Below are 27,807 nucleotides of genomic sequence, written 5' to 3'. Positions count from 1 at the left end.
TATATAAAACTTTGTCCTAGTCTTAATATGTTATACTTAAATATTCATGAATAAAATGATTATCAGTGGTGATTTCTGAATTAGAAAATTAAGAATATTATCTGTTACCTGCTTTATATATGTGTGTACAATAAGCATATATAACTTTCACGTTTACAAAACAAAAGCACAGATTTTTTTTTTCTTTTTTCTTTCTTTTTTTTTTCTGTAATTCCATTATGCATGTCACACTGTGTTGCCTCTGTCAAGGAACCAGAAGAAAAAACATTTAAAGTAGACTTGTTCTCTTGGAGCTTACAATGTAAAGGGGGATACTAAAAAGAAAAACATGATTTTATAAAAAGAACAATACAGAAGAGGATTAAAACTGAGGTTCAAAAATTGTTCTCTATAGGCTACTACCACTGAAAGAGTTAAGAAATATGGATTTAATGGGAGCTCAGTAGGTGGAAATGTTGCATGGAGGCAGACTCAGATGAATTTGAATGGATAAAGATATGGAGAGACAAGAGGGTCCACTGAAGCACAGAGTAGGTCTATGTTTTGCCTTTGGTTTCAGGCATCTTTATCAAATGAGGGTTTATATTACATAGTCAGGGTTCAGTTAGAAAACCATAAGCCATTCTGTGTATTTAAAACATAAAAGAATATATTGTACAGAACTTACAAATCATGGAAAGGCCTGGACAGAGTCAGAAACTCATGTCCAGAAGTTTACAACTGGCAGAAAACCAGTAACACTTGATAGTGTCTCCACATACCTGTGGTAGGTGAATAGCAGAAGAAAACAGAGATCGTTAGAAAACTCATTTCTATAAGCCCATGGTCTGGTGTCAGAAAAAGTACCAGAAAACTTCTGCCTCTCTTCTTCTTTCTAAATCTTACATAAGTGTGACTACTAGGTAAAGAGCCAATCTATCCAAAACAAAGGAGAAAAAGTGGTCTGAAAATGTAGTTCTGAGGCTTGTAGCCTCTGCCACACAAGATAAGGCAGACGAGGCACAAGAATGAGTGCTTAGTACCTAACTCCCTCCCCAGACATTTATCAGAGATAGTTCCATAAAGCCTTGAATGTCAGGATGAAGAATTTAGCCTTAAAAACAATATAATTCCTTAAGCAGATGAAAGAAAAATAATGTGTTGGAAAAGTAAGTTGGTTAGGAAAACTATCCTACTGTGGCAAATATATTTTGAGTTGCTTCATCAATACAGAGTTCATGAAAAACACAAACAACCTCAAAGTAAAGGGAAATCAAAAGGGCCATCAAAGTTATACCGAATCATTGTAAGGATCATGTGTCCAAATCTCACTATAGGTCTAGAGTTGTTTTACACGAACCATACAACCACCCTGACCCTTTAACCAATCAATTTGCTTAAAAAACAAACTTGGTTAAAAACAAAACAAAACAAAACAAACCCATGAAATCCAACTGACTTTAAAACTGTCACTGGGTGCACTATGTAAACCCAGCTTAACAGCATCTATGGTTAACTATAGTCAAATGAGAAATGTCATACTCATGCATACCAGTTTTCCACAGCGATGTTTTCATTCAAATACTATTTTCATATCATCACGTGAGGTTTTCAATATTTCTCCCAAAATGGTTTAGGAAAATTATATATTAGATTTTGAATGCATTATGAATAGAGTGAATTTAATAGAAATTCCCATTTGCTGAAAGATAGTTTTTGTTCAGAAACAAAGTAATTTCAAATAGACAAAAAACAGATATTGAAACCCTTAAACTCTCCTTCTTTGTGGGGTATGGTTGGATGAGGTATCTCTTTCTAAGTGACAAAGTCGAGAAGGATTTTGAAAAATTAACCCAAACTCCTACCTGCCTTTACAACCTACAGTTTTGTAAATTCTCTGGATGGAGATGGTGTGCTTTATGTTTCCCAACACTACTCATTTCAGATATTTGCCCACAGCTCTTGTTTGATGAATCAATCAACTCTAATAGCCTCCTTATCACTGCAGCTCTATCACAAGTCCACAAGGAGACTTAAAATGATAGAAGTTTCTTAGTCTGGAATTTTACTACGATAGCAGCTCCTCTACAGCAGCATTAGAGAAGGAAGTGGAGGAGGAAGGGGAGGAGGAGGAAGAGGGCAAAGAAGGTAGGAAGGATGATGAAAGGAAAGGAAGGACGATATAAAATTTTCACCAAGAGCAAAGGGGTTGTAATAAGACCAGAGAAAAAACATGAAGTAGGGCAAAATGAAGTCATATTTGCTCTTAACTGACTCTGTTGAGAAAGATCCGTGTTTAAGATAACCATACTTAGAAAGCAAGGCTGAGACTATGGAACATTTAGGGGTTGTCTCCTTAAGTATGTTTTTGAAGATGTCCTGAATCATGACTAATTTTTCAGTGGTGGTAAACAGAAAATTCTACATAAAAAGTCATGATAAATGGATAGTGCTCTCTGTGATCTATAATTTCCTAATTTGATTGATTTTTAATAAAAGTGTTCATATTATTGTCATTAATATATGTCTTATGAACTTATCTACTCAGCTCATCCACCAGGATCTACGATTAAAGTAGGCACTTCTGCTACTTTTGGAGAAATCTTTTCAGGTCAATTTCCCTTGGATCAGCCTTCAACATAAATTTTGTCCTTTGTGGAGAAATTCAGTACAATGTATGCAGGCCCATAAAATAGGAAAGCCTATTTTCATTCAGGAAGTGGGGAGCTGCATATTTATGCACAAAGCCCCATGTAAATCAGGAAACCACAAAACTAAAGGCACTAAAAACTCTAGGTCTTTCTACAGAATACTGAGGTTGGTGCATTTTTATGTGAAAAAAGTTAAAGCTGAGACTCAGATTCTTCTGTGTGGCTGCAATGCTTTTGCCTTAATAAAGATCTGGGGCCAGAAAGAACTGTCATCAATTCACAACATATTTTTCTTTCCAAAAATTACATTTCTCTTATAAATATCCCTGGAAAACAACCTTAAGAATCCAATAAGCCCTGAATCACTTTGCCAGTGACCTTATTTCTGGTTGAATGTTCTCATCCAGCATTCTGGAGGAAAAAGTGAAATTTGTGATCTTTTGATGAGCCATGTAGATGAAACCTGTGATTTAGAACCAAGGGTTTTGAGAGACTTTCTAAACAGAGAACAAAGCTTCTATATCTAGGGTTCTCTAAAATGTCCACCTGTGTCCCTTTTTGGTCACCAACATGGACTTGAAAAAATTTTGTGGTAATGCTATAATTAAACATCGGGTTTTAGGTTTAAATGCACCAGGAGGGTTTTTATCCCCCTTTCGCTGACCCTCCCCTCCCCAACTTTTCCACCCCACAGGCAAGAGCTTTGCAAAGCCTGCCTTTATTGTCCATTTGGTTTGTATTTTTATCTGATTGGGAAGACATACCTGCAGAGGCTTTGCTTTTTTATCATCTCCTATATTTCAAAGCTTGTTTCTCCCTCAGTCCTGACACCAGCAATCCTTTGTGGTTTTTCTGGGACCTCAAAGACTTAATAGTCCAGCACATAACTTGAATCTTTGGAAATATATCCTAACCACCTCTAACAGCAGCTTCAGAGAAGTTCAGGGAGCAGCCACTCAGAAAAGCAAAAGTGGGTACCTGTGGTTAAATGTTCCAGGGAGGTTTCTGTCTTTAAAATCAAGTGAATATATTAAAAGATTGCTTTCAAATCTGCAGCACTCACCCAGGTAGCTTAGGGAGGTTTCTAGATCCACTGTGGGGAAGAAGATGAAACCAAGTTTAAAAGTTAATTAGTTAGCTCTCTTCTCGAATGTTTGGTGCCCACCCTGCCCTCCCCCTCCTCCCACCTCACCGCCTGGGGAAGAGAGGAAAGCAAGAGCGTGATTAGAGAGGGAAATTCTTGCATGAAGCTGGTTACTGGGAAGTCAGGTAATATTAAATGTCTAGTTATCTCACAAGGGCAAGCACATAAATGCAATAAATACAGTTAAGCAGTTATGATGAAAGGAGGTATTCTATTATTCTCATTAACATTCTAATTTGATACGTTTTAAAAAACTTCAAATGAATTAAGCTACTATTTAAAATCCTTGGAGGTTAATATTTTGTTCATTTCTTTGTCACGGATTATCTCTTAGGGAAGGTCTGGCATGAGAAGAAAAGTGGGGGAGGGAGGGAGAGGGAGAAAAAAGAGAATATACAATGGAGAAAAGACAGCTTGTTTAACAAGTGGTGCTGGGAAAATTGGACAGCCACATGGAAAAGAATGAAATTAGAACACTCCCTAACACCACACGCAAAAATAAACTCCAAATGGATTAAAGACCTAGATATAAGACCAGACACTATAAAAGTCTTAGAGGAAAACATAGGCCAAGCACTCTGTAACATAAACGACAGCAACATCTTCTCAGATCCACCTCTTAGAGTATTGACAATAAAAACAAAAATAAACAAATGGGACCTAATCAAACTTCAAAGTTTCTGCACAGCAAAGGAAACCTTAAACAACATGAAAAGACAACCCACAGAATGGGAGAAAATCTTTGCAAGTGAATCAATGGACAAGGGATTCATCTCCAAAATTTATAAACACCTTCTGCAGCTCCATACAGAAAAAAACCAAACCCCATCAAAAAATGGGCAGAAGATCTAAACAGACACTTCTCCAAAGAAGACATACAGACGGACAAAAAACACATGAAAAGATGTTCAGCATCACTCATTATTAGAAAAATGCAAATCAAAACCACTCTGAGGTACCACCTTACACCAGCCAGAATGGCCAGCATCCAAAAGTCTACAAACAATAAGTCCTGGAGAGGGTGTGGAGAAAAAGGAACCCTAGTACACTGTTGCGGGGATTGTAAATGGGTGCAACCACTGTGGAAAGCAGTATGGAGATGCCTCAGAAAACTAAACATAGAACTACCATTCGATCCAGCAATCCCACTCCTGGGCATCTACCCAGAGAAAACCATGACTCGCAAAGACATATGTACTCCGATGTTCATTGCAACACTCTTTTCAATAGCCAAGACATGGAAACAACCTCAGTGTCCATCGACAGAGGAGTGGACCCAGAAGATGTGGTTCCTATACACAATGGAATATAACTCAGCCATTAAAAGGAACGAAATACCAGCATTTTTAGCAACATGGATGGACCTAGAAATTATCATGCTAAGCGAAGTCAGCCATACAATGAGACACCAGCATCAAATGCTTTCACTGACATGTGGAATCTGAAAAAAGGACAGACTGAACTTCTTTGCAGAACAGATGCTGACTCACAAACATTGAAAAACTTATGGTCTCCGGAGGAGACAGTTTGGGGGGGTGGGGGAATGTGCTTGGGCTATGGGATGGAAATCCTGTGAAATCTGATTGTTATGATCATTATACAACTACATATGCAATAAATTCGTTGAATAAAAAATGGGAAATAATCTAAAAGAAAGTGGATATTTATTATAAACATGTACAACTGAATGTCTTTGCTGTGTACCTGATACATTGTAAATCAACTATATTCAATTTTTTAAAAAAGAAAAAAAATAAAATGAATGGTCATTTTTTCCCTAAAAAAAAAGAGAGAGAGAGAGAGAAAAGAGGAGAGGAGAGCAGAGGAGAGGAGAACCTAACATTTACATGTTACCTGTGTGATAGAAACTATCCTTAACACTTTACCAATATTCATTTATTTAATTCTCAATAACACTGTGCAAAATATTAATTTTGCTTCTAATTTACAAATGAGGAAACTAAAGTACCGAAAAACAAACAATTTGTTCAAGACCGCAGTTAGTCAGTGGCAGAGCTGAGATTCCAATCCAGGAAATGCGAACTCAGATCCTGAGCATTCCACCAGCTAGAGTTCGGATAGCAACTGAGGGGTCTATTTTGAAGGCCTGATGAAATCACATGCACACACACACACGTCTTTAAAGCCTCAACTGCTTTACACAACAGAAGTCAATTTCTCAATCACTGTGTCCAGTGCAGCTTGTCAGGGAAGCTTTGTGCCTGGTACTCACTGAGGGACTCAGACTTCACCTCAACACATGTTCTCACGAAAACCACCCCAATGGGAAGGGAAGGTGGCGAGTCATACTGTATCTCTTAAATTTTCCTTTGCCATATTGCATTTGTTACTGTAAGTCATATGGCCATGTCCAATCTGAAGAGAACAGATAAATGTAATACTACTGTGTTTCCTAAAGTAGGGGCAATATATTGAGTAGAATTAGGGACTGCGTATAACCAGACATATGGGACAACCAGCACTAACGACTACCAGGGCACCCGTGTGGGACCCACCCAGGTCTCTTATCTCAACAGTCGCTTCTAGATATTTCTTCCCTTCAGCTGGAAATTAATTTTTAAAGCTCTAGGAGAAGACCCACTTTCCTTAAATTTTGGTTCTCTAGCGTAGTTATTGAGAATATTTTTGTCCATGTTACCTTAAAGACCAAGGATTTTTGAACAAATAATTCAGAAAGAGACTTAAATTGATGGGCTTTCTGCTCTACATAGTCTATAGGCTATTATCTGCTTGAAAAGGAGAAGGAATGTAAGTTAACATTTTGAAAATATTACTCTATCACAATGCTACTAGATGATACTAAAATCTTAAGAGTTCAGAGGTTGATGTAACATTTTCTTTACTTTTTTGGTCAAATCACATTTCAGCTCATTAAATTCAATCGCAGCTGGGATGCATCTCTGCTCCTTCCTAGTCTTTTTCCTTCTTCAGACTTTATGTGCATTTTCTGCTCCTCCCCTTCTACTAGCAACATTGCCAGGATTTGAGCTTTTAACATTCAACTCTTAGGGGCAAGAGTAGGCCCTTCAGACCCTGTACATCACTGATAGTCCCTTTAGCAACTTCAGAATGAAATTTTTCTATGGCAAACAAGCATTTTTTATGTGTATAGTAATGATCTTCAGGTTGTCCTTGCACTATTATACTGGCAGGATTTTTATCACTTTCCTCCATACGACCAAGAGACTCCCTCATAGGAGGGAGTAACAGTAAGCCTGCAGCCAACCAGTGCTGTATGAAAATATGTGGCATGTCTCAGGGACATGATCAACTGTCCCCAAACCAAGTGTTGGTCTCAGTCTCTAACGCTAGCACCTTTCTTTCGAATTAAGTAACTGAACTGTGGGCATAGTCCAACTCTAATATCTTAGTGGTATTATCTAGCTCAGTAGTTTTAAACTATGCCTACATCAATTGTTTTAAAATATGAAGATTCCTTTTGAAATAAAAATGTAGCTAAAAAAAGGATATACAGATGACATACAAGTGTGAAAGATGCTCCATATTGTACGTCATCAGGGAAATGCACATTAAAACAATGAGGTATTACTATATACCTACTAGAATGTCCAAAACCCAGAACACTGGACAGCCCAAATTTTGGTGAGGATTTACAGCAATAGGAACTCTCACTGCTGATGAGAATGCAAGATGGTGCAGCATTTGAGAGACAGTTAGGTGGTTTCTAACAAAACTATATATATCCCTTAGAATAATTTCCTGCAATTATGCTTTTTGGTATTTGTCCAAAGGAATTGAAAATGTATGCCACAAAAACCTGTCCTTAGATGTTTATAGCAGTTCATATGTAATTGCAAAAACTTGACAACAACCAAGATGTCCTTCAGTGGGTAGGTAGATAAATAAATTGTGTTGCAGCCAAACAATGGATATTATTCAGTCATAAAAAAAAAAGAAATAAGCTATCAAGCCATAAACAGACATGGAAGAAACTTATACACATATTACCAAGTGAAAAAAGCCAATATAGAAAGGACTCATGATTTACATCATGTCCAAAGGCAAATCATTGGAAGCAACTACTCTTAATCTGGAGATCTATGAACTAAAAAATATAGGATATCTGACACCTACACAACAAACACAAAATGAACAGAGTCTTTATATGGCATTGACAATGGTGCGATTCATTCACAGTTCAGATTGTTTTTCTTATCATCATTTGTGCCAGAGTAAACAAGCAGAGCTTCATAAAACCCTATTAGTTACTTTTATACCACTTTTGTTTACATCTGAATTTGTCCTGAATATATTGTTCACTGCTATGTGACTGGATAGAACTAAGTGTATCTGACAGTGCCTGACCATTTTTATTAGAAGGGCAATGGGCTATAAACTAGAGAGGTAAAATTACTAGCTACCACTTGCTCTGAGGCCCCCAATACAGAGACCTCTTTGGAAGACTAATAAAGATCATGAAAGCAGGTCTAGAGGATTCTCTTGCATGGAAATATTAAAACTTCAGAGATTGACATGGACTCTGAATTTTTGGAGAGTAAGTGTTTTATAAGGACTTTATTAGACTTTTTTTTTAATATATAACGATTAAATTTTTTTCCATTATAGCTGGTTTACAGCGTTCTGTCAATTTTCTACTAAAACTCTGAAGATAAATTTTTTCTAAGAATAAAGAAAGTATATAGCACAGTAGCTCCACGGTATAGTTGTTAGGTTTAAGAGAGGTGCTGTTGTTTGATGTTAGTTGTGGGTTTATTGATCCTTTTCAGTTACTGAGCTAGCTCTCTGTAAGAATTTGAGAATTATTTCCTAGTTACCCAATGAAGTCTTGTTCATCTTTTTTTTTTATTGCTTTCCTTTATAACATATTTGCTAGAAGTAAGAATGGGAAATTCTCTTGGAAAAAGACAACAAAAGCAGACAGAACTAATTTATATTCAATAATTATTGGCAAACAATTGGGTAAGAGTCAATAACCTCTGTAAAATTTTCTGGGTCTCAACCTAGAATTTATTTTCTTGCAAAGCTGAAATCGAGGAGAATTCTCCTGAACCCCAGCACCACAATACTTTATAAGAAATAAAATAAGTCATCCTTTTACAGCAGCCCTGCATTCTCTGATGCATGTCTTAGGCTGGAATAAAGTGAGTTGCTTTTGTTCCAGAATTACAAGGAGTTCTGCTAGTAAGAATGAAACATTCTAGAATTATATAAAGAGTTACTGATGTTAGAAAATTGACAATTAAGCTAATTATCAAGAAAACCCCACAGCACCCTATCTACCTCTAGAAAAAAAATCAATGCAAAAAAAAAAAATCCAGGCTAATCAACAATGTATCTCAAAACATGTTGAATGAAAATAAATTATGGAGAAAAATATATACCATGTGATATAATTTAATTTTTAAACACATAAAGCTATATACTACTATGAATACATACATATGGAAATATATAAACTAGTTTCAGCATGGTAGTTATCTCTGAGGGGAGCACAGTGGTTCTCAAAGCATTTAAATGGCTTTGGAGTTCCCACCGTGGCAGAGTGGGTTAAGAACCTGACTACAGCAGCTTAATAAATGCAGAGGCAATGGTTCGATCCTGGGCCCAGAGCAGTGGGTTTAAAGGATCTGGCATTGCTGCAGCTCTGGTAGATTGTAGCTGTGGCTTGGATTCAATCCAGGGAATGTCCATAATGCCATGGTTGTGGCCATAAAAATTAAAAAAGAAAGAAAAGAAGTGGCTTTAATGGCATCTGCAACATATAGTTGCTGGGTATAATGGATGTTTGTAATATTATTCTCTATGCTTTTCTATATGCCTTACATATTTCATAAGTTAAAAAAACTTACAGAGATTCAGAATACTTTCCAAATAATATCCCAAACAAGATATAAGGAGGGGACGTTGGATACAGACTAGCACAGAACCTAAAAGATCACAAAATGGAACAAAACAAGAATGATGGGGAGGAAAAAGGATAAGGATGAAGAGAAAGTAAATCCCATTAGTCTGAATCTCTATAGGTTTCATCAATTTCTAAGCGTTTTAGCCTATGCTCACTCAAAAGTCAGAGCACAAAACAAGGGGACATGCGCAATTATTTAACTATTGCATTACTCATTCTGGGTTGTCATACTCTTAACACTTGATCTGATCAGCAATAGATCTAATTTGCTTGCCTGTCAGGGTAACCCAGACCTTTAATCCTGAGGTTTCAGAGTCCTCAAATGTTTTACCCTTGGGCTATGGTTGCTATTATTTTCAGTGTGTGGTAATCACTGAGTTCAAAGGTATCAAAAGATGACTTCGTGAGTTCCCTGGATTTTAGACCTACTTTCCACCCTCACTTGTGTAGGGATAATCCTAGATCTTCACTGGAATATGATGATAAAGCTTACTGAAATAAGGATGAATTCCCCAACCAGCATGGTAGGTAATTCCCTTCTTTACTAATTCAATAGCTCAAGGATACCAAAATATCCAAGTGGAAGTCATAATTTCAGGCTCAGTGGATCCATTATTATATCCCTTGGTCAAAGCATTACTTTACCAGCCCTGAGGTGAACTGTTAATCTAGCAGATCCTAAGATTGCATATATGAGAAACGAATTCCATAAATTGAATCACTGGAAGAGACAGTGAGACAGTCAATCCGACGTCTATACATAATTTCCAAATCCACATAGTTCAGCTTCTGAGCACATAGAAAAACTATTTGTCATTAGTTCAATGCATAAACTGCATCCTTGAGAACAGATCCTACACCTTGTAGAGTGTGATACTCAAGTTGGTACCTTAACTGAGCTCTTAATAAGTTTAATAAGCATAATGTACACAAGACGGTAAGAGAGGATCACATAGGTAGTCATTTATCCTTAGTCATACCTCTCATATGAGAAAAAGTATCTGAACCAAAGTTACACAGATCTGATGTTGGTAAATCAAGCATTCAAAGCCCTCAAAGAATAGCGTTCACAGAGGCACTGCAGATAAAGGAAACTCATATATGAAAAATGAGAAATGGATTGACAATTCCAGGGTTGAATGGTCTGATATAAGCAACCTGCCCCTAAGTGAATACCTGGTCTTTCTTTCTTTTTTTTTGTTTTGTTTTGTTTTGTTTTGTCTTTTGTCCTTTTTAGGGCCACACCCGCAGCACATGGAGGTTCCCAGGCTAGGTGTCTAATTGGAGCTACAGCTGCTGGCCTACGCCAGAGCCACAGCAACAACAGATCTGAACTGCATCTGTGACCTACACCACAGCTCACAGCAACGCCAGATCCTTAACCCACTGAACGAGGCCAGGGATCGAACTCGCAACCTCATGGTTCCTAGTCGGATTCGTTTCCACTGGACCATGACAGGAACTCTGATACCTGGTCTTTCTGAGGAATGATATCAAATCAAGGGCTTAGTGCTGATCTCTGCTAGCAAGAAGGTAGTCAGAAATTATCAGCCCTACCAACAGGCAGCCTCTATTCCTGCCATTATCGCTACTCTGTTCATAGGCCCACTGTGTAAGTACTAGGATAACCAAGGAGAAAGACTGGCTAGTGTCCATGGGTTGAGTCATCTTATGCAGCTGATATTTAGTGACTCCTGTGAGGTAGATGCTGGTGGGACATGAGACGTGATGATTCTCAGTCTGTGCGCCCACTCCCATAAGTCTATCCAGTGTGTCTCTCCCTCAAAAGTCTTTGTTTCTGGTTGCTAAATCTTGATTTTTCAACATCTCTGGATAACCAGACTATTCACCATGGCCCGTAAGTCCATGGATATCCACCCTTTAGCTCAATTCTTTATTCACACAGCACAAATATACAAATGCATGGCTTGCAACTCTGCCAACTGGGAAGATTTCTCTTAACTTTTCCTCATGACCACCTCTAAGAAGGTTTAGTGTAGCGATGATTCACTCTTGCTTAGAAGTTATATATTGAGTTCTGTTAATTGTTGAAGGAAACGGCCCAGAAACCATAAATGTTTTTTGAGAGAGGTGACAGGGGAACTTGAACTTCCTGTTCATAAAATTTACTTGTGATTCCTGAATCTGCTTGAACAGTTCTGTCACTGAACAGGGATTATTTTTCATAAGGAATACTCTCAGGAAAAGGAGAGTGATGGTGAAAGATATGTTTAAGTCTTAACCTCAGTGCATCAGAACATGACCTTAATTAGAAATAAGGTCTTTGCAAATATCGTCAAGTTAAGATGAGATCAGCAGAGCATGAGGGAAATTTTGGGTATGGTAAAATATTCCTTATTTTGATTAGGATGGTGAGCCAATGAGTTCAAAACTTATTGAACTCCATACTAAAATGGGTTCATTTTATTGAATCCTTAAATAAAGGTGATTTTAACAGGTGAAATTAATGAATTAGTCAATATTTCAAAGTCATGGTTGTTGTTAGTCAATTTTTGTTCTTCATGCCTCTGGGCTACTTCATGCCAGTTACTAATCTGATTACTAAATAAAAATTAATTCTGTTACCATAAGAATGTAGGATGATGATGACCACATAGTAGGGGCAGGGAGAGTTTGTCTGGAACTCAGTGGTTCAATAAGTGCCTACTGGCATTTCCATGTAAATTGGCAATTCAAGCAAAGCAGATACAAGAATACCTCCCCTCCCTTCTCCATCAGTTCTTCATACCCATACACTTCAGATACAATAGAATTCTGAGTAACTATGTTGAATTTCATAAAAACTCCAGGAGCTAGATTGTTATTCATGAAGTTTGGGGTGACACTTGAGGGAAGTGATACAAGAAGGCTAGGACAAAGGAGGTACAAGATAAGATATTCTTTAATTAAAGGCTGAGGTTTTACACCTATCTAAAGTCAGGAGTTAAGGGGCTTCTCTGAATATAGTAGGAAACCAGATCTAGTCTTCTTATATAAAGCTGGGAACAGGGATAACATTGATCTGTCCCTGAACCTGGACCTAAAAAGTATCTTTCTATCACTCATATATAGCAGCAATTGCTAACTTATTCTTTATAAATTTTGGTACTTCTGAATTTCTAAAAAAAAAAATACTGATGATAGAATGAGTCTAAATTATAACTGGGGGAACTGATACATTTAATTTGGGGCATATTGAGTTTAAGGAGTGTTTGGGACAGCTCAATGTCTCAAATGTCCAGCAAGCTTATCTACAGAAACTTAAAGAAAAGTGTGTCCCAAAGATATGCACTGGGAGTGATGGAGCAAAGGACTGGAGCTAGATGATACCACTAAAGAATGATGTGTAAAATAAGAAGAATATTGGGCAAAAGTCAGAAGTCGGCTGTTCACCACACTTGAAGGGTTAGGAGGAACATAAATGGTCACAGACAGAGCAAGGTAACTAGGAGAAGATGGTGTTACCAACACCAAGCACATAGAACAAGTCAACATGCATAAGAGAAACATGGAAGCTGCAAATTGGAAAATGTTCCTTGGAATTGGCAATGAGATATTAGTTCATAAGCTTCAAGAGCAGTTTACAAAGTGTGGGAGGCTAAAAGTGAATCACAGTGAATTGAGGAGTAAAAGGTAAATGAGAGAAAAGAATACAGTTAATAATATAGAAAAAGAGGAATAAAGATAGAGTAAGAAATTTACAGGAGATGTGTCAGAAGAAACAGTGGGAAAACGCAATGTCAGGGAAACACAGTGTCAAGTTAGGTAGTTTGAGAATGGAATACACTCGGCTCTCTTAAAAAGTAAGGAAAATGAGCCAGTATCAAAGATAAATTAATCATGTAGGAGAAAGAAATGTTAGGAAATGGGACGTCTGTATGGATGAGGAAGGAAGTGGATTTAAGAGAACAGATGAAGAAACGCAGGGTAAGAAGAGAGGTCCTTATTTTTAAGAAATGAAGAAAAGTCTGTCAAATGGTTATAAGTACAAATAAGCATCTGGGTAGGGAAATAAAAGGTTATCCAAAAGGGAGTATGTATAATTGTATATGGAAGGGATGGTCAACAGGGATCTTCTATATAGCACAGGGAACTCTACTCAATATTCTGTAATAACCTATATGGGAGAAAAATGTGAAAAAAAAAAAAAAAGGAGTGTGTATAGAGTCCTTGAAGTAATTAAAGATATTTGAAAGTCATCAACCTGAAAAGAATGCTTTGCAAGACAAAAGTCTATTTCTTTGAGATAATCATATTACCTCAGCCATGCTAAATCCAGCACATTTAGAAAATGACTATATCTAAAAACATATTCACAATTTAAGTCTCAGAGGTAAAATTAACTTTGTCACTAAAAAGTCTGCATAGGAATACAAAGCATGATTTTCTAAGTATATCTTTCCCAAAGGGACCTGCTTTGATAGAAAATAAAGGTTTGGATCATGATGATCAGGTGGCCTCTATCTTATAAGGTTACTCTTATAAAATAATATCCTTTCTCTGGCCAAATATTATATTAGATAAGAAGGTGTGCTGTCTCAGATATCTGGTTACATCTCATTCATTTAGACTGTTCCTCTAATCCTTTCTTCAGAGAATGCAGGCTTCCTTGTTTGCCCAACAGGTAAATATCTTTGCCTATTAATGCAAAAGACATACATATTAAACTGTACGCCATCGAGGCCAATGAAAACCAGATTATTATAATGGTTTTTTTCTCTGTATTGTCAAATAGCATTTTTAGTTAGTAAAAAAGGATTTCCTCACTCCCCCTTACCTAGTGTGTAACTATTTGACGAGTAGTATCAGTAAAACATGCAGTTTACTGACCTGATTACAATGTTGAGCCCATCAGTTATATTGTTATGAAGGAAGAAGTAGCACTGTTTTCTTGTTCTCCAAGTCACCAGTGTAAGGCATCCCAGCTTGACCCGGGAGGAATCAGAATGAAATCACTTTGAGAAATAAAGGGTCAGAGAAACTCAGACATTGTCCCAGTGATGCCTGAAACCTACATCACAGTGGACTGAATAGTTTGCTAGAGCTTTTGTTACCCCGTGATCTTAGCTGCTTGCCAATGGGAACAACAACAGCAGTGAAAGCGCATATTTTTATTTTTATTTTTTAAATTAAAGTGTATCAAATATACATTTTATACACACACACTGGTATGTCTGTTACTCAGATGGGTTGTGTGTGGTGGGGAAAAGTGTTAGCAGCTAATATAAAACAGATGTGTTGGCAGGTTAAATGTTTAGCTCTTCAATGACGCTTCCAATCCTATTGTTATGAGAGTCCATAACAATCAAAAATTTAATTGGGGGTTTAGAGAGGCTCTCCTAACTTGGTAAGAATGATACATTGCTGTTCAAGTCACAAATTTAGCCTCAGCCTGTGCAGCTGGGGTTTTCTAGAGCACGATTTCATACCACTTTCCTGGACCTCCACATACCCCTAAGCAGAGTTAATTCATATTGGACACAGTTTCCTACAACTCACTGTTATAAAGTAATCAGATATGAAGCAAGTCTGCTGTCCAAGCGTTAACACCTTACTGCGGGCGCCACCTGCCATGCAGTGCTGTGAGTCTGAGATATGGTGTCCAGAAAAAAGGGATTACGTGAACAGACATTTTTCAGAAATAATGACTTATGAGTGCCAGTCTCATTTCCCTTTGCCTGGTGATACCCCCATAGAGGCCACTGCAAAAGGATTCAGCAGCTTGCAAGAGGCAGAACTTGAGCTCTAAAATATCCAAAGGAGAGTGAATGTTTCTTTTTTCTTCTCTGGAGCACTGCTAATCACAATCTTCTTATCACAGCCTAGATGCTGCATGAGATAAACCTATTTGACACTCTAAAAATAGCATCTTCTGAGCTACTTCTGTGTCTTGTGAAGTTCCCAAAGGAAAGCTATGGAATGATTTGTAGCTCATTGTAACCAGAATCTACACAATCGGGGAACTCTTGTGTTTTTTTTTTTTTTTTTTTTTTTTTGCTTTTTTTTTTTTAAATCCTGGAAGTCGCCAGGTGGAGGATGTTTTCGGCTGGAGTCTTTGATTTGTGTTCACACCCACCATAAAAGAGGCTGCTGGTATCTGCCTTCCTCAAAGCTCTGTAAAGTTTTTTTTTCTCAATTTGAGCTGAGAAAAGTAATGTCCACATTCGTTATCTGGCCGCCTTCCTGGGGGCCAAACAGACTTGCTATTTGAGATAATTAGGGCAGAGCCAACATCCCTACCTTCTGGACAGCAAAGTCTCCAATGGCTTAACCAAAACTTTAGAAGAAAGTCACCAGTTCTATAGTGTTTCCTACCTATCACCATTTATAAAACTAAATCATTTTATTATCCTTTTACTAGGCCTAGGCCAATTATTTATGGGTTATTTATTTCAGAAATAAAATATGGGGACATCAAAGGAGGGGCAAAAGATCCTATTTTCTTCCCTATCCAACTATCAATCTAAGTCTTGGCTTTATCATTTTTTGAAACAAATAAGTGTGATATTTAGATCCATGTTCCTTTTTTTTTTTGCTTTTTAGGGCCACACTTTGGGCATATGTAAGTTCCCAAGCTAGGGGTCAAGTTGGAGCTATTGCTGCCGGCCTACACCACAGCAACAGCCACACCCACAGCAACTGAGGCGCATCTGTGACCTACACCACAGCTCAAGGTAACGCCAGATCCTTAACCCACTGAGCAGGCCAGGGATCAAATGTCCATCCTCATGGGTACTAATCTGGTTTGTTACTGCTGAGCCACAATGGGAACTCCCACTATTCATTCTTTTCACAATTCACAGGAACTAGAACACTGTTAATTGCAAAGTATGTTCCAAATAAGAATGGCATGAAATGGAATTTCTGAAGAGTCGAGGAATGCTGTGGCAGTTTCTGGTGAGGTAGCTGATTCTTTTTTAGGAATGGTTTTAAGAATAGCCCTGCTACTAGCAACATTAAGGCTGGATGAGACATCAACTTCAACTAAAAGAAAACAGTACTCGTTAAACTTTTACTCTTGAGAAAATTAAGAAATCTCCACACTTCAAAAAAGTTAAAAAAACCGAAAATCTCCCATTGATAGAAATGCAACTTCTCAGAGCCCATGAATGTTTCCTACAGAACTTCCTATACCAGCTAAGCCAGTTTCTCTCTACACACTCCTGGGTTGCTAAGCTGCCCTCAGGCACTGTGGATAGGGCACTTCTCCCCTGTCCTCCACACCCTACTAGTTTAAACACAAAAAGAAAGGAAACCAACAAAAACAATGCTTTCCTTGTCCACCATACTGGGGATTAAATTTTCCTTCACAGGACATCAACATTTCATTTCCCAGTCAAAAGGATACCCCATCCAATACCTTTGCAAGGTAGACATCGGGACCTTACCTGGGATCTGGTTTTAATAGGCCAGAGGACCAGCTGACAGAAGGGTAAATGTTTCAGAAGGATGAATGCCAGACTGTGGGGAAAATAAGAAGGCAGTTAAATAATATTTATGAAAAAAAAAAGAATATTTATGACAGAGTTTGGGCATCTTTCAAAGTAACCTGGGGCCAAGTTTTAAGCTAAGAGTAAGTAGCCTGTTGGAGAAGTTCTTGGAGCCAAGGCATTGGAGTCAAACACACTTTGGTCAAAATCTCTTCTTTGTTGTGCAGATCTCTAGCACATAAGCTAATCATCTAAAGTCTCTAAACCTCATTTTCCTCTTCTATAGAATGCATTTCAGCTGCCTGGGTCTGTGTATCAGAGACCCATGTTAGGGACCCAGAAATATTCAAGTGAGAGATATGGACCATGCACAGTAACAGAGGAAACAAATACACATTGAAAGATATTTTCCATAAAAATCCTTAAAATTTTTTTCTGCAGTTATTCAAATGTTAAACAGGTTAAAATATTTTCTGCTCTGACAGTCATGTGAGGAACATGTTTAGTTAAGGCAGCCCTGTGCAGAGGTGAAAAACAGGGTGCTTTGCTTCTGGACAGCTTGATCAAGGTGGTCTCAAGCATCCTCTCAGCCTGACTAAACTTAGAAGGGCTTCTTCCTGACTGGAGGCCCCTTATTTCCCTTTTCTTGGAATTTGTATTTTAGAAACCTTATCACTGTAAATCCTTTCTCTGTCCCTTTGAATTGTATGTAAATCTCCTCCCAGCCTCTTGCCAGTTTTACAACCCTTGAAAAGTTTTTTCTCAAGGATCTAGCAATCATTTTGAAATGTAAACACTGAAGGATAAAGTGCCCCAATCTCCCAGTTTCTGTGGAGGGTAGCAGTCGAATTTCCATGGATGCCAATTAGCAAACACAGGTGGCCTCATCACAAAAGAAAAAAAAAAAATTTGCAAACTCAGGAATGACTAAATGTGCTTAACAAACCCCATGGATCCACCTGCTCTCTAATGTCCTCCAATATTTTCCTACTAGCTTATCCCCAGGGTTTAAAACCCTCTGCCTTTTGTTTCAGTGAGGCTAAGTATCCAGACTTGCTCTGGGTTCTCTGTCCTACTGCTGGCAATAGATCAGAATAAAATCAACTTCTGCCTATTCATCTTATCCAGTGACATTTTTTTCTGTAATAAGCTTGACTTTTGCTTTGGAGACTCCCTCTTGGCCATAAGTGCCTCTGTCAACATCAAATCCAGGATAGTTTCTAAAACCTTCAAAGGGTAATGAACTGCAGGACGATGAAACTTGCAGTGGAGGTGAGCTTAAGGGAAGTCTGTCTATACCAGGAGCCCTGTAAGGTCTGCTACAGAATGTCTCTCTCCTAACATCTTTCTCTTGTAAGCCTACCTCCTGCGCACCACTTAGGGTAAATTGGTGGAGTGGTAACAGCCTTATATTTGTTCCTATATGAATGGTCTTTTGCAATGTGACTTTGCCCTCTCTCTTCTCAAGAGATGTAGTCTTTTACTCCAACTATTGAGTCTGGGCATGGTCTTATGCCTTGATTTAATTAATGGGACACTAGCTAATATGACTAAAGCAAAAACATCAAGTGTGCATGGGAGCTTGCCCTTTCTTGCATGCTACTGGGACCCAGACTGCCTCCAAATAATGAGGAAGCACATGAAGAGATCCCAGCCATCACAGCCTCCCCAGCTAAGTTCCCACACATCAGAGTGAGGACATTTTAGATCTCTTATGTTCCAAAACATCTAGCCAGCCTACAGAATCATGATGCATGATGCATATTTGTGGTGTGAAGCATTTGGGTTACACTTTTTTTTTTTTAATATAGCAAAAGCTGATGGAGTTCATGTCATGGTGTAGTGAAAACGAATCCAACTAGGAACCATGAGGTTGCAGGTTTGATCCCTGGCCTCGCTCAGTGGGTTAAGGATCTGGCGTTGCCCTGAGCTGTGGTGTAGGGTGCAGATGTGGCTCGGTTCCTGCATTGATGTGGCTGTGGCTAGGAGCTGCAGCTATGATTGGACCCCTAGCATGGGAACCTCCATATGCCGAGAGTGCGGTACTAAAAAGCAAAAAAAACCCACAAAAACAAAAAGCGGGAAAAAAAAAACTTATAACATCAGGATGCTACATTTACTAAGAAAGCATGAATGAGTTCCCAACCAAGAAAAATGACTAGAAATTACCTGGAGAAGAAGAGCTTTCCAGGAAAACATTCCTTCATATGGTGAGCCTCAAACCTGAAAGGTTAGGTGAAATTTAAAAGAAGTTTTTTTCAGGTAATTGAGAGTATTAGAGAAAATCAATCTCTCTGAAAAACTAAAAATATCTCAGCTTTGAATACTTTTTTCATTCTTATTAGACTTGAAAGCTTGCCCATTGATCTAGCAAGAACAATTTGCTATTAGTTAGGCTGGCAAGGCAGGATTGTTACCAAAAGGGTGTGTGAGGGGCCCCTTTAGTTCACAAAAGTCATTGCTGCAATGGGAGAAAAAAATGAAGAAGCAGTAGCCACGAAAAATGCCTCTGTTTCCTGTAATTCAGGTGAACTTAAACTCTTATCATGGGAAAACGACTTCCAAGCCTAAAGTCACCCCATGCAGTATCTGATGCCATCTGCAGAGAAAAAGCAATCTTTAAGTCAAGTTCTCCCCCCAGGAGATCCTACAATACTCTTACATTCCTTTAACACTGCAAGTACTTCTACCTCTCCTCCTCCTTTTTCTCCTCCTTCTTCATCTTTCGTGAATATAAACAATATGCACTTGTCCATCTTTCCCATTAGACCTGAAGTTCATTGAGGACTGGGTCTGTGCTTAATTCATGTTTTTAATCTCCTATAGCACAGGGTACAGAGAAGGTGCTCAATAAATATCTGTTACATAAACGAATGGAAGAGGACAAGTGCTATGTAAAACATGGAGTAAAATCCAGATAATTCTGTTCTTATTCCCAAGGCCTGAACAGGGAGCGTGGCAAAAAGTGGCCACCATTGTCATGGCAAATAAAGTTTATACTACAAAAAGCTGCATGATGCATGAAAGTGTGTCATTTTTTTTTTCAAGAAGGCACCTGAAATTCCACCAGAAATCATGACATGATGCCTCTATAATATGTCTATTTGAGTGAATTCCAGACAGTATTTGCTACTTGCATCTCTTCTTTTTGTTTGGAAGAACAGAAGGCCTGAGCCAAGGACAGATTTCATGGTGTTCCAAAACAAAACTTTCCTCCTGAGATAGCATATGAATAACAAGTTGCATCTAGAGGTAAACATTTTTTGGAAGCTCTAACTAATTAAAAACAGTATTGTTTGCTTTCAACTGGTTGATAGAGTGAGAATATTTTTACTATTTCAGTTTGCTTATACCCCAAAACGAAAAAAATTTTTAAAAAGCCCTTCCCTTATAAAATATTTATTGTTTTATATTTTAAAAGAAAGCACCAAATCAATTCTACTTTGAAAGGCACATTAAAAATGTAAGCACAAAGCACAGGACACATTTCACAGAAGATTGGAACTGCTAACAGTTTTTTTTTTTGTTTTTTTTTTTTCATCTACCAGAAGAAATCAAATGAAGCCAGTTTGCCTCTGGGGTTTTAAACATCATTACAATTCATCTTAATAATGAAGTTAAAATTAACTGAAAGAAGACAAAATGGAAAAAAAAATCCTCACATCACTAACATGGATTTATTCATGGTAAAATGGATAAAAGTAATATCCTTTGGGTATAGTTAAGAAAAAAAAAATCAAAATAACCAACATATAGGTAACCCATGACTGAAGCAGCACCTCAGTCATCTTGTGTTTATGGAAGCATGAACTAATGTGTACATACACACTTTATACGTGTATATAAACATATGTTGAGAATATACACATTCACATTCAGTAAAAAATAAATGCAACCACCAAGAAACCTTTAAGCTATTTCCAAAAACACTACCTTAGAGACTGTCTACACTTACCATGGAATTCTCTTTCTGATGTTGCACATAAGTAATAGCAGGAACTCAGGTCTGCTTCATGTAAGCTTCCCCTTTGCCTTTGTGGAATCTTTCTGTTGAGGAATTAAAAAAACTGATGAAAAGGTCGAAAGGGGTCCTCTCCACTCTACAGGGGCCTCACATGTTTCCACGAGCACTCCTGCTTTGACTTTCTTCCTTCCCCTCTGAGAGAAAGAACAAAACAGGTACCTTGCTCCTTGGAAATGGACAGAATTTCATTTTAACCAATTAAATCCTTTCAGAAAACTAAAGCTGTCACACTGGAAATGTAATGATGCTAACAACAATGAATTGCAAATCCATGGTACACACTGGAAGATGCAGTGTGTGCTTGTCTGTCAGGTGGGAATACTGCTTACTCCTTCACACTCTTCTGGGGTCAAGTTCAGAATTCAACCATTCCTCTTCGAACCAGTGAATTATTTTTGCTTTAGTTGAAAAAAAAAAAAAATGTAAGTTTCCCTAGGAGGTACACAAAGCTACAAACTACAGGAATGCAACATGATTCTTTTATGTATGTATGTTGCTTTTTTGAGGAGTGGTGGTGGTGATTATTGAAACTGAGAACTGAGAGAGATAATTAACTTGATATTTCTTAATATTAAGCATAATATTTCTTTAGTGTTCTGGAGAAACCAAACATAAAGAGAGACTTCTTTTTTTCTTTTCTTTTTCTTCTTCTTTTTTTTCTTTTTTTGATTTTTAGGGCCGGACTTGAGGCATATGGAGGTTCCAGGCTAGCAGTCGAATCAGAGCTACAGCTGCTGGCCCACGCCACAGCCACAGCCACAGCAATACCAGATACACAGGGACCACATCTGTCCCCTACACCACAGCTTGCGGCAATGCCAGATCCTTAACCCACTGAGCAAGGCGAGGGATCGAACCCTCATTCTCATGGATATTAGTTGGGTTTGTTACCACTGAGCCACAATGGGAACTCCCAAGAACAATGTATTTTAGGAAACAGAGAAGGCTCAAATTATCATGGAGTTTTGACCTTTTCAAATAAACAAGTTCAGAAAGGTTGAGGATGAAATCAAGACTATTTGTTCCTAAAATACAGGGATCATCCTCTCTCTCTCTCTCTCTCTCCCTTCCTCCCTCTCTCTTTTTCTCTGTAATAATCACCCCTAATTAATCTGAGTTTTTAATCTGTCATTCAGATTGCTTTAAATATTTAGCATTTTCCCTCATACTACTAAATGCAGAGTAATAATAAGGTATCCAAAAGTCACAAATAACACATTGTGTATGTTTTAAGATTTTACCATTGGAGAATTTATTATATAATTAATCCTAAGTATCCTTTGAGAAAACATTTGAAAAGTTACATGCTATCTGTATAACTGGGCAATACATGCACAGAAAATTTTTCCATAAAACATTTATTTACATAATAAAAACAGAGATGACTCACATGGAGAAATTAACATGAATGGGAGCTTGATATCTAAGATTTTAAATGACTTAATAAGTTTTCATTGAAAACACAGAATCATAGCAAGTGAGCAGTTGTGAATATGATATGTGATAGAAAGCTATGAAGGTGTCCCCATTGTGATGCAGTGGAAACAAATCCTACTAGTATCCATGAGGATGCAGGTTCAATCCCTGGTCTTGCTCAGTGGGATCCAGCATTGCTGTGAGCTGTAGTGTAGGCCAGCAGCTAAAGCTCCAATTCGACCTTAGCCTAGAAACTTCTATATGCTGCAAGTGTGGCCCTAAAAAGCAAAAAGCAAAAAAAAAAATAATAATAATAATCTGTGTATTTTCCATCTATTCACCTTTCTGACTTGTATTCTGGGTTATATCTTCTGTTCTGTCCAGCTGGCTATTCTTCACATCTCTTGAATTATAAAAAGAAATCTATGCAATCTGGTGTTCTATCATGTATACATAATGGTTTAGATATCACCCCCAAATTAAGAATAAAAAAGTGCTTAATATCCCTCAATTGGTTACTTCATATATTCATTATATTCATGTTTTTTACATAATGCTTTTTATTTTTTTTCCATTATAGCTGGTTTACAGTGTTCTGTCAATTTTCTACTGAACAGCATGGCGACCCAGTTACACGTAAATGTATACATTCTTTTTTCTCATATTATCATGCTCCATCATAAGTGACTAGACAGTTTCCAGTGTTACACAGCAGGATCTCATTGCCAATATTTATGTATAGGAGGTAGTTTATCTTAATGGCTAGGTGCACAGGCTCCAGAGCCATACAGCTTGGATTCACATCCCAGTACTTCACTTACTAGCTACATGATCTTGTGCAAATTTATACTGCTTCCTGACATCAACTTAGTTTGTAAAACCGAGATAATTCTATCAGTTAGTGTCCAATCAGTAGAGAGGAATTACATAATAGTTCAAATGGGAAAAGTTTAAAATGAAGAATTTACCATAGTAGCATGTTGGGATAAGGAAGGAATGGCTAATAAAAAGCATAAGGATACTAAAGAACAGAGCAATAGTCCATTTAAGGAACAGTCTTCAGGCTGAGATTGGGTACCCAAAGCAGCTGCCCCAGAGCTAAGATCCAGACTTCATTAGAGAAGACACATCTATGGCTCACTGATGACAGAGAAGTTGCTGTGGTTTCTTAGTAGGGTGAAAATCCACCATCAGCAACTTATCAAAAACTTACTTTTTAGGGTTCCAAGGACAGCTGTTCATGAGGAAGTGTTTCAGTGAAAACACTCCACTTTAAACCTGCACAAGGGGATAGCCCGGGGAACCTGAGGGCTATTGTCTGCTAGAGTAGCTGCACATGCTTCAGTAACCTACTTGGTGAGCACATGGAAATCGGAAATCACCTCCTCAAGAATGCACCTCCTAATACCACCATGTTGAGCACTAGGATGTCAACATACAAATTTCGAAGGACATATTCAGATCATAGCAGGTGCCAATCTGTCTTCAGTATTTTTTAAAACTCTGACATAGTAATCCTAAAAAGTATCTCACCTCCACGGATGGAATGAATAGGACTGTCAACTCCTTGAGGGCAGAAATTATGTCTTCAGATAATGGAATGCAATAAATCCTTGTTGAATTGTTGCAGAAGGCAAGAGTTGGTACAAAAAGAGAAAAACTGGATAATACAATCTTCAGTCCAAAAGAGCCTTCAAAAGTCCATCCATTCTATTCATCTGTCCCAAATCTCTAGTAACTAAAGGAGAGGGTACAGGTACAGGCAACAACAATGTCACAAAGAACTCAGTACTTGGAGCACACTTATGTAGATCCATACATCACTTCATATACAGGGAACTTTTTCTCTTCTCAAATATGTAACCATCCCTCCTCACTCTTTGCTGCTGACTTCATTTCTTATTTAATTCAAAAAGGACACAATCAAGGAAAAAAGACTTATTTTCCCAGCATTACATCTATGAGCCAATAGGGATCTATATATCCACAGACGGTGGTGACATACTATTTCAATTTTTGTCCTGTCCATGCCAATTTTCAAAGGTCAATTTTTTAAAATGTGCACTGGATCACACTCTCTCACCTATTCAAGAAATGTGTTCCCTCTTCCTCCCACATCAAAATTCCTACTGTTGTGGCCAAGAGCACTTCTAATAACATATAAACATGCTATAATACATCCTACTTTTAAAGTTTTCTGAGTTTTGGCTTATGTTTTGCTCTAAGAGTTTTATAGTATCTGATCTTATATCTAGGTCTCTAATTGATTTTGAGTTTATTTTTGTGTATGGTGTTAGGAAGTGATCTAATTTCATTCTTTTACATGTGGCTGTCCAGTTTTCCCAGCACCACTTACTGAAAGGGCTGCATTTAATGTTGCCCCAGAGTCCTCTGAGATGCTCATTATTTCTTTTCAATCTTTTTTCTCTTTTCTGTTCTGCATCAGTGATTTCTACTAGTCTGTCCTCCACCTTGCTTATTCTTTCTTCTGCCCCCTATATTCTGCTGTTGGCTACTTCTAATGAATTTTTTTTTAATTCAACTATTGTATTTTGCATCTCTGCTTGCTTAAGTTTTAAATCTTGTATTTCTTTGCTCAGTGTTTCCTGTAAATTATCAATCTTTGTCTCCAGCTTATTTCCAGTGTCTTGCATCATCTTTAGCATCAACAGTCTAAAGTCTTTTTTTCTGGAGGCTGATAATCTCCTGATCAGTTAACTACTTTTCTGTTTTTGTTTTTTTTCTTATCTAAGTTATAGTTCTCTCTCTTTTCATTTTTATAGGTTTTTGGTGTGGTGAACTTTTTGCAGAAAATAGTCATAGGCTCTCTTACTTCTGGTGTCCACCCTCCTTGTGGCTGAAGTTGGTATGAGGGTTTGCTGTATGCTTTCCAATGGGAGGGACTGGTGCCTGCTCACTGGTAGGTGGGGCTTTGTCTCTGGATGGGATTAGAGGGCTGTGTGCCTGGCAGGTCTCTAGGCAGCCTGTTTACTGATGGGTGGGGCTGTGATCCCACCTGGATTATTATTTGGCCTGGGGCTTCCCAGTGCTGATGGGTGGGGCCAGATTTTCCCAAAATGGCCACCTCCAGATAAATGCATGCTGATGAATATTCCCAAGAGATTTGCCTCCAATGTCCTTCCCCCAGAACAAGCCGCAGTCACCCCTTGTTTTCCCAGGAGATCCTCCAGGAACTGTAGTCAGGTCAGATCCAGATTCCTATGGAGACTTTGCTTTGTCCTGGGACCCAGTGCTTGTGAAAGTCTGTATGCGCCTTTCAAGAATGGGGGGTCTCTGTTTCCCCCAGTCTTGTGGAGCTCCTGCACACAAGCTCCCTGGCCTTCAATGCCAGATGATCTGGGGGCTCTTTCTGCCAATGCCAGATCCCCAGGTGTGGGAACTTGATGTGGGGCTCAGAACTCTCACTCCTGTAGGTGAGTCTCTGTGATACAGTTACTTTCCAGTCTGTGGGGCTTCCATCCAGGAGGTATGGGGTTGTTTACATCATGTAATCACCCTTCCTACCTCTTGATATGGCCTCCTCTTTGTCTTCTGGAGTAAAACATCTTTTTGAAAGTTTCCAGTCTATTTGGTTGAAGGTTGCTCAGCATTTGGTTGTAATTTTGTTATTTTTATGAGAGAAGTTGAGCTCCAGTCCTTCTATTCCACCATCTTAATCCCATCTCCCCCAGTACAATAATTTTTGACAAAGTGAACACATTTTTCTTCTTGAAAAACTCTTCAGCTTCAGAAATATAAAATTCATATGGAACTTCTCGTAATGTTGACTTGATCATTCTCTTAATGAGACCCCAACTCCATTCTAAAATGGTTATTTCCTACCGAAATAACCTCATCCAGTTTGCTGTATACAGTCATGACCTCCACTTGTCTATTACCATCACTTACTCCTCTTAGTTTCAGATTCATTTACACAACTACCTTCTTGATATTTAATAGGAAGTTTTTTTTGCTTTTTAGGGCCATATTCATGGCATATGGAGGTTCCCAGGCGAGGCGTTGAATTGGAGCTGCAGCTGCCAGTCTATGTCACAGCCAAAGCAACACCAGATCTTAGCCATGTCTGTGACCTACACCACAGCTCACAGCAATACTGGATCCTTAACCCACTGTGCGAGGCCAGGAATCAAACCTGCATCCTCAGTTGGGTTCGTTAACCACTGAGCCACAAAGGGAACTCCCTCTGATAGCAAGCTTTAAAACAGAATACTTGATTTCTCACCCCTGAACCAAAAATCTCCCCATGTCTCTCTCATTTCAAGAACTGGCACTATCCTTTGTCTACTTGCTAATGCCCAAACCTCGATAATAATCTTTGATTTTTCTCTTTTCTCATGATCTTGTATCTAACCTATCACCAAGCCTCTTGACTCTATCTTCAAAATATATCCTGAGCCCAAGAGTTTCTCAACACTTTCCTCTCTCTAGTCCCAGGCACCATCATTTTCTGGCTGTACTACTTTAACAGTCATCCAACTGGACTCCTGGCTTCTACTCTTTCCTTCTACCATTTCTTGTCTACATGAAGTTTTCAAAATTACCTCATGCTCCAGAGCAATTAATAGCTAGTTTAAAAATCAAGCTTTTCTTCTTCCTTTCACAACTAGAATATGTTTCCAGTTTCCCCTACAGTTAGGTTTAGTCGTTTATGCCTTTTAAGCCAATGCACTATGAAGGGAAGTGGTATTTCCCACTGCCAAATCTGAACCTCAAACCATTGCATACACGATTCTCCATGTCCTTTCCTCTTTTTCTAGCTTGATGCAGCAAGCATGCAATATGCCTCCATATGAGTTTTGTAGGGAATAGTCAAGAGTAAATACTTATGTTTTTACCACTGTCATAGGCATCCTGGATGTAGGTTGTGGTACCATCAGAATAGGAGCAGTACCATATTTTCTATTTTATCCACACAGCAGTAACGTCTAGGAAGACAAGCATTAAGGCTCTCCATCTGAGAAGCTATCATTTATTTGATGACTGGCTCCACCTCTTCCATTCTTTCTTAAAAATAAGATAACGATAAAACAGAAAGTCAAAGTTATCTCGTTCTACTGCTTATATCCTTACCAGATTTGTGAGGAAACTTTAGGGGGAGATATATTATGGAAACCTCAGCTTTTGTTTCAAATATATGCATAAGATTTAGTCTGGTTGTAGACTTCTAAAACAGTTTGTACCATTAAATAATATTTGAAAGCTACAAATAAAAATTCTTGATTCAAAATGTTTTA

The 27,807-nt window shown here is 38.1% G+C and overlaps 1 long non-coding RNA gene across 4 annotated transcripts in view; it reads right to left on the bottom strand.

Moving 5' to 3' along the window:
• LOC100626591 overlaps positions 207-27,807 on the bottom strand; it is a 194,701-nt gene continuing 167,100 nt past the window's right edge. For 2 of the 4 annotated variants that reach the window (XR_002341849.1, XR_001307127.2), the window contains 5 exons: positions 24,086-24,290; positions 21,046-21,159; positions 19,282-19,335; positions 17,071-17,143; positions 207-14,607 (listed from right to left, as the gene is read on the bottom strand). This is a non-coding gene — a long non-coding RNA (uncharacterized LOC100626591). Of the gene's footprint in view, positions 17,144-19,281; positions 19,336-21,045; positions 21,160-24,085; positions 24,291-27,807 lie in introns of all 4 variants that reach the window. The other 2 variants (XR_002341850.1, XR_002341848.1) reach the window with 2 other exon arrangements.

This window comes from Sus scrofa, chromosome 2 (assembly GCF_000003025.6).
Source record: "Sus scrofa isolate TJ Tabasco breed Duroc chromosome 2, Sscrofa11.1, whole genome shotgun sequence".
In the NCBI taxonomy this organism is placed as follows: domain Eukaryota; kingdom Metazoa; phylum Chordata; class Mammalia; order Artiodactyla; family Suidae; genus Sus; species Sus scrofa.
This window is presented reverse-complemented; position numbering and strand designations above follow the sequence as displayed.